The sequence below is a fragment of the Helianthus annuus genome, chromosome 1 (assembly GCF_002127325.2).
Source record: "Helianthus annuus cultivar XRQ/B chromosome 1, HanXRQr2.0-SUNRISE, whole genome shotgun sequence".
In the NCBI taxonomy this organism is placed as follows: domain Eukaryota; kingdom Viridiplantae; phylum Streptophyta; class Magnoliopsida; order Asterales; family Asteraceae; genus Helianthus; species Helianthus annuus.
The window spans coordinates 49,658,146-49,666,565 of record NC_035433.2 but is presented as its reverse complement, the minus strand read 5'-3'; the positions used below and the strand labels follow the sequence as shown (position 1 = coordinate 49,666,565).

Sequence of the window (8,420 nt, the reverse complement as noted above, 5' to 3'; positions counted from 1 at the left end):
GTGTTGGTAAGCTACCGAGGTCATCCAAGGACACAAGAGCTTTTAATACCGGTTTATCCTTAACGTCTAATCAAATCAAAAAGTGAGAAAAATGTTTTAAACTAAGAAAAATAAAAACTAACTAAATGCTGAAAAATAAAAATAAAATAAAACAGATAGACAAGATGAATCACTTGGATCCGACACGTGTATTAGTATAACCTTTGATTATTTTCGCACTTTTGCACTTGTTTAAGAGATTATCTTAGTTATTGTAGTAGGCCCCTCTTTTGAAGGTGACGTTACCCTCAACCCAGTAGTTTGAGTCAGCAAGGATACAATCCTAAAGGGTCGGATTATTGAAAGATAATGAATTAAGTTATTAATGCAAATTGTGGTAGGCCCTGCTTTCGGCGGTGACGTTACCCTCGGCTAAGTAGTCTGAGTCAGCAGGGATACAGTCCTAAATAGCCGGGTTATAGTATTAATAGTAGTTAACTTATGAGGGGGTCAAAGAGTTTGGATCCCCGCCATCCAATACCTATGGGCATTGAAGGAGATCCTACTAAATTTGACCCAGGTCCCAAGCAGGACCTCTAAACGCTGAACAAGGGCAAGACCCTTACCAAACCGTTCCCTTAACCCCCGACCAGGTAGCCAATATACCTCCATATAGACCGTGGATATATGAATGGTGAAAATATTTTATTTTATATAGACAGTAAAATAATGCCAAGACACCACGGACAAACGATAAGGAAAGATCACCTTCAACATAAGCAACTAGTTATTAAAGTCATTAATACAAAACCAAATAAAAAGTGCAAAAGATTAAAAATAAAAAGTATTATACTAAACACTTGTCTTCACCAAGTGATGTAAGAGACTTAGGCAAACATGGCCTTGATTGTCAAGAACTCTTACGATCAATCTTGGATTCCGAGACGACTCACACACTCTACGATGGACAATGGATGATGGTGGTGGATGATGGTGTTATGGTGGTGGTGGGTGGTGGATGAAGTGTGAGAGAGGTGGTGTGCCAAGGGATGAGATGGAATGAAACCAAGCACCCCTATTTATAGGCTGAACAGAAGGCTGGGCACGGCCCCGTGTCCGCTGGACACGCCCCCGTGCCCGTCTGACACTCTCTATCCTCATTAATTGTAATTCGCAATTACAATTAATGCGCCTGCTGTACTTTCACCACGAACCCGTGCCCGCTGGACACGGCCCCGTGGTGGGCAATGGAAGCTTCTATAAGTTTGTCTTTTATGCTGCTTCTTGGGCACGACCCCGTGCTGGCTGAGCACGGGGCGTGTTCAGACTTCTGCTTTCTCTTCTTTGCTTTGGAGGATGCCGTTGAGGGTCCGGGCAGCATACTTTTATTCCTTTCCTTGTATTTATGTTAGAATTAGTTGTCTTTTTGCTTCTTTTGTGAATTTGAGCTCATTTCATCCTGAAAATACAAAAGGAAGACAAAAACACTCTTTTTCCAACATTAGTACTTAAAAAGGGTTAGTTTTATGCCTTAATTGATGTGAATTATATGTTGCATTTTACACACATCAAATACCCCCACACTTGAACTTTTGCTTGTCCTCAAGCAAAACTCTTTAAATGTGGCTTACACTCCCAAATGGAATAGGTAGAAGAGAAAGTTTTTGGCTTGTCATAGAGTGTCGGGAATCCAAGATCTTTTTTAGGTTTTATTTTTATTTATTTACAATCCTATTCGTTATGATTTATTTAGAACGTTTCATAGGATAAATTACTTATTCGGGCATAGCATGCCTTATTAAAATTCCATTTATATACAAGTTCACATACCTCACGGGGAATCACTCAACACTCGGCAGAAGGTGTATTTTTAGTGAATCACTCGAGAGCGGCATGGAACTTACGCCTTCCATAGGCTTGCCAAGCAATCAATCCTCCTCCTTTTTAACTTTTTACCTTTGTAACTATCAAGAGGACTTTTTGGGTGAAGGGTTAGGCTTGGGTTAAAGGTAGGTGGTTGGGTTAGTGGTTAGTAAAAGGGCGAAAATCGTAAAAAGCGTCGGTTTTCGTGACACACCTTGTTTTTAGTGACTCTTTATTTTGAAGTATATTTCAAACAAGCTTTTACTTGTAAAGCTTTTGTTTGTTTTTAACTTCATCATTTTTCATTTTTTTTTGATCAGTCACATAAAATAGCGAGCTTGCGAAAAAAAACCGAGCTTGTTACTAAAATAAAGGGTGAAAAAATAAAAAAAAGGGTTTTTGGTGGGTAAAAAGGTTTTTAGGGTAATGAAATGAAAGGTTTAGGCTCAAAGGGGCTGACTAGGGGGATTTTGGGTAGGTGGTAAAAAAAAACAAAAAATAATGGTGTAGAAAGAAAAATAAGGTTAGTCCTAATGCCTCCATCACTTACTTACTTGGGTTTAAGTTGGTAAGGACCGGGAATGTATCGTCGTGGCAAGTTCTAGAGTTGTAAGAACCAAGCGGCTATTCACACAAGAAACGAAAAATGAGCATTTAGTCTAAAGATGTATATTTGTATGCTCAATAAAGGCTCAAAACTCACTTTTGTGGGAATGGGTTTTTAATGTGATCAAGTATATATAATCGAATTTTAACTAGACTTGTTATGCCGTTTCGTAATTTTCTTATGTTGGTTCTTTGTTATCACGACGCTATCGGTTGTAAATTTATAAAAATATAACCGTTTTAGAACTTATTATTCCCACATTAAACCAAGACAAGTAAAAAAAACGAAAAGTTTTTGAAAAAAATTTAGGGTGTTTAGCGGTTCCAATAGAGTTTTGTGTATGGCTTGTAATTAGGACTTGCAAAATTCAAGGTTTTAGCATCCCCCCCACACTTAAATTACACATTGTCCTCAATGTGTCCCAAAAATAAGGTTTTCGGTTGATTAGAATGTGTAAAAGTGGGTTAAAAAGCTAAGATTTATGTTACTGGCATCCTGGACACGGCCCCGTGGTGACCGGGCACGGCCCCTTGGTCAGATGCCAGTAACAGAAATTAAAGAAATAAGACAGAAGCCTGGACACGGGGGCGTGTCCGCTGAACACGGCCCGTGTCCAGTTACCTGAACTGGGCGTTTTTCTGCAGGTGGCTCAGCACGGGGCCGTGTTGGTTGGGCACGGCCCGTGTTGAGCCTTCTGTGATGGAGATTTGTGTCGGGTTGCTCTGTTCTTTGTGCATGGGGCCATTTTTCTCGTTCCCTTTTTCATCCATTACCACCATGAGTGTGTTTTATTCCTGCAAATTAAAACTAAAAGATTAAACTAAACTAAGGATAGTTCCGCGGAATGCCTCCGTGGTGCGCCACGTTTATAAGGGTCCTTGGCTAGACCCAATGCGAGGTTATATGTTTTCTGAGTGGGATGCCTGGCGTCCCATGTTACACCGTCGGAGAGCAGCATCCAAGCTCGAATCAATAACCTTCATGTAATTGACCGGGTCGTCGTCCTCTATTCTCTTCCCAACTCCGAACTTTACTTCATCATCCCCATATCTCAAGGTGAGTGTTCCGTCATTCATATCTACCACTGCTTGGGCGGTGGCAAGGAAGGGTCTCCCTAGTATGAGGGGGACCTCGGTGTCTTCCTCCATATCGAGTATGACAAAGTCAGCTGGATAAACGAATCTGCTTACCTTTACCAAGACATTCTTGATGACACCTTGTGATCGATCAGCGAGTTGTATGCTCAATTTTGTAGGGCTCGTGGTTCCCAAGCCGAGTCTTTTGAACATTGATGAGGGCATGAGGTTAATGCTAGCCCCAAGGTTGGCTAAGGCATTACGAACGGGCGATTCCCCTATTGAGCAGGGAATCGTGAAGCTTCCGGGATCGATTTTCTTTTGGGGAAGTTTATTGAGTACGAGGGCAGAGCATTCTTCGCCTAAATTGACTAATTGCAAATTTTCGATTTTCTTTTTATGTGTAAGGAAGTCCCTCATGAATTTAGAGTACTTGGGCATTTGGGTTAGGACTTCGATAAAAGGAATATTGACATGCAATTGTTTTAACAGACTTTCGAACTTTGCGAATTGCTCATTGGTCTTTTGACGAATTAACCTACCGGGGTATGGAACTCGAGGAGCCTTGGTAGGCTCTGGTGACGGAGGGGAGTTCTTTTCCTGCAGAGGTGTGGGTATTGTTTCCTCTGTTGGCGGTGGCGCTTCTGCAGGCCCTACGGTGCGGTTTCGTAGCGTGATAAGGTGAACTTGCGCTTTTGGGTTTGTTTCGGTATTGCTAGGTAATGCGCCTTGTGGTCTCTCGGCAAAATTTTGAGCTATTTGATTTAATTGTTTTTCTATGTTTTGAATACTAGCTTGTTGATTTCTAAAATTTGACTCTAATTGTAGAAATCTTTCCGAGTTTTTCTTTTCAGTGTCGGAGATGAGGCGAGATACAGTATCTTCGAGCCTTTCTCGTCCACTTTGTTGTTGAGTGAAATTCTGTGACTCATTTCTTGGTTGTTGAAAGTTTGTTCGTTGGGTTTGTTGGTTACTACTATTGCCGGGTTCCCTCCAACCAAGGTTTGGGTGGTTTCGCCATCCTTGGTTGTAAGTTCCCGTTGGGGGACCCGACGGCCTAGGTCTATTATCAATGTAGTTTACCATTTCTTGTTGATCGTCCGCTTCTTTCATACAACTCCAATTTTCATGTGACCCACCACACCCTTCACAAGCCATAACCGAGACTGTTTTTGTCATTTCCAATTTTTTTATTTTTGAAGAAAGGGCCTCGATTTGGGCTTGTAAAGAAGTGCTTTCATCGACCTTATGGGCGCCCGGGGCGACAGATTTATTCCCCCGGGGGGTGTGCCATTGAAAATTGGTTTGAGCAATTTCCTCAATTTGATTATATATTTCGTGTGGGCGTCGATTACCTAAAAGTCCCCCGGAGCTAGAATCAAGTGTCTGCCTTGTGTGTGGCAACAATCCATTATAGAAAGTGGATACTTGTTGCCATGTTGCAAGGCCGTGATGTGGACACTTGCGTAATAGCTCCTTGAACCTTTCCCAAGTTTCATATAAGGATTCCCCGTCCTCTTGTGAATATGTATTAATTTCAGTCATTAATTTAGCAGTTTTAGCGGGAGGGAAATACTTATATAGAAATTTTTGGGCTAGTTCATCCCAGGTGTTTACCGATCCAGCTGGGAGGGCGTTGAGCCAAGCTTTCGCTCGGTCTTTTAATGAGAAAGGAAACATACGGAGGCGGATGGCGTCATTTGATGCTCCGTTGATCCGAAAGGTATCACATATTTCTAAGAAATTAGTGATATGTAGATGGGGATCCTCGTCCGCAAGCCCGTGGAAGGTTGCGGAGTTTTGGAGCATTTGTATCAAATGCGGTCTGAGTTCGAAGTTATTAGCTTCGACATTCGGAGCATTGATAGCGGCGCCTAGATTACCTACGGTGGGTCGTAGATATTCCATAAGGGTACGTTGGTCCGCCATTGGAGGTGGATCACCCGAAACCTTCTCTTGGTTTTTAGCTTTTAACCTTTTTCTGAGAAAGCGTTCGGGTTCTTCTAGTGGTTCTTTTATGTCCTTATTGGAACTGGAGCTCATACACTATGTAAGGTTGGCGTCGGGTTCCAAGTCCTGCAATAAAAACAGAAAAGAATGCTGGTCAGAAGGTTCACCACGGCCCCGTGTTCAGCGAACACGGCCCGTGGTCGGAGTTTCAGTGATTGTTTTCCAAATCCCAGTTACTGGAAGTTGGACACGGCCCCGTGTTGCACCGACACGGCCCCGTGGTCAGCCTTCTGTAACTTGGAAAACAAAAAACTGCCAGTAACGATGCTGGGCACGGCCCGTGTCCGACCAGGCACGGCCCGTGCTGAGCTCTGCAGAAGCTGAAAAACTAAGAAAAATCCTAAAAATTAAAAAGAAAAATAAGAATATGATTAGGCCGTTGATTCCTAACTTTCTTAAAATCCTTGTGTCCCCGGCAACGGCGCCAAAAACTTGATGCGTGTGTAGTGTATATATAATTTAGATGTATAATTAAGCCCTTTTTACACTTTTAGCCAAGTTTTAAATTTATAAAACACGATATTCACTAACACTAAACACACATATGGGCAAGTGCACCCATCGTGGACGTAGTATAGTGTTGGTAAGATACCGAGGTCGTCCAAGGACACAAGAGCTTTTAATACCGGTTTATCCTCAACGTCTAATCAAATCAAAAAGTGAGAAAAATGTTTTAAACTAAGAAAAATAAAAACTAACTAAATGCTGAAAAATAAAAATAAAATAAAACAGATAGACAAGATGAATCACTTGGATCCGACACGTGTATTAGTATAACCTTTGATTATTTTCGCACTTTTGCACTTGTTTAAGAGATTATCTTAGTTATTGTAGTAGGCCCCTCTTTTGAAGGTGACGTTACCCTCAACCCAGTAGTTTGAGTCAGCAAGGATACAATCCTAAAGGGTCGGATTATTGAAAGATAATGAATTAAGTTATTAATGCAAATTGTGGTAGGCCCCGCTTTCAGCGGTGACGTTACCCTCGGCTAAGTAGTCTGAGTCAGCAGGGATACAGTCCTAAATAGCCGGGTTATAGTATTAATAGTAGTTAACTTATGAGGGGGTCAAAGAGTTTGGATCCCCGCCATCCAATACCTATGGGCATTGAAGGAGATCCTACTAAATTTGACCCAGGTCCCAAGCAGGACCTCTAAACGCTGAACAAGGGCAAGACCCATACCAAACCGTTCCCTTAACCCCCGACCAGGTAGCCAATATACCTCCATATAGACCGTGGATATATGAATGGTGAAAATATTTTATTTTATATAGACAGTAAAATAATGCCAAGACACCACGGACAAACGATAAGGAAAGATCACCTTCAACATAAGCAACTAGTTATTAAAGTCATTAATACAAAACCAAATAAAAAGTGCAAAAGATTAAAAATAAAAAGTATTATACTAAACACTTGTCTTCACCAAGTGATGTAAGAGACTTAGGCAAACATGGCCTTGATTGTCAAGAACTCTTACGATCAATCTTGGATCCCGAGACGACTCACACACTCTACGATGGACAATGGATGATGGTGGTGGATGATGGTGTTATGGTGGTGGTGGGTGGTGGATGAAGTGTGAGAGAGGTGGTGTGCCAAGGGATGAGATGGAATGAAACCAAGCACCCCTATTTATAGGCTGAACAGAAGGCTGGGCACGGCCCCGTGTCCGCTGGACACGCCCCCGTGCCCGTCTGACACTCTCTCTCCTCATTAATTGTAATTCGCAATTAAAATTAATGCGCCTGCTGTACTTTCACCACGCCCCCGTGCCCGCTGGACACGGCCCCGTGGTGGGCAATGGAAGCTTCTATAAGTTTGTCTTTTATGCTGCTTCTTGGGCACGGCCCCGTGCTGGCTGAGCACGGGGCGTGTTCAGACTTCTGCTTTCTCTTCTTTGCTTTGGAGGATGCCGTTGAGGGTCCGGGCAGCATACTTTTATTCCTTTCCTTGTATTTATGTTAGAATTAGTTGTCTTTTTGCTTCTTTTGTGAATTTGAGCTCATTTCATCCTGAAAATACAAAAGGAAGACAAAAACACTCTTTTTCCAACATTAGTACTTAAAAAGGGTTAGTTTTATGCCTTAATTGATGTGATTTATATGTTGCATTTTACACACATCACAAGATTTGCCTGGATTCTGTGAATCTTATAGTTGACCACGGCCCCGTGTCCGCTGAGCACGGCCCCGTGGTGGGTAATAGAAGCTTCTATAGCTTTGTCTTTTATGCTGGCACTTGGGCACGCCCCCATGTTCATTGAGCACGGGGCGTGTTCAGCCTTCTGTTCTCTTGTTTTGCTTGGGAAGATGCTGTCGGGGAGGTCGGGCATGCCACGTTTGTTCCTTTTCTTGTATTTATGTTAGATTTAGTTGCCTTTTTGCTTCTTTTGTTGATTTGAGCTCATTTAATCTTGAAAATACAAAAGGAAGACAAAAGCACACTTTTTCCAACATTAGTACTAAAAAAAGGTTAGTTTTATGCCACAATTGATGTAATTTATATGTTGCATTTTGCACACATCAAATACCCCCACACTTGAATCTTTGCTTGTCCTCAGACAAAACTCTTTATAATGTGGCTTTACACTCCCAAATGGAATGGGTAGAAGAGAAGGTTTTTGGGCTTGGCATAGAGTGTCGGGATTTCCAAGATTCTTTATTAAGTTTTATTTTTATTTATTTACAATCCTATTCGTCATGATTTATTTAAAACTTTTCATAAGATAAATTACTTATTAGGGCATAACATGCCTCTTTAAAACTCTATTTATATACAAGTTCACATACCTCACGGGGGATCACTCAACACTCGGCCGAAGATGTATTTTAGTGAATCACTCGAGAGCAGCATGAAACTTACTCCTACCATAGGCTTGCCAA

General features: G+C 41.8%; 1 non-coding gene across 1 annotated transcript; it reads left to right on the top strand.

Moving 5' to 3' along the window:
- Positions 1 to 4,969: 4,969 nt before the first annotated feature.
- On the top strand, positions 4,970 to 5,076 carry LOC118482923. Its single transcript, XR_004869233.1, has one exon. It is a non-coding gene; the product is annotated as a small nucleolar RNA R71 (small nucleolar RNA).
- The last annotated feature ends 3,344 nt before the right edge of the window (positions 5,077 to 8,420 follow it).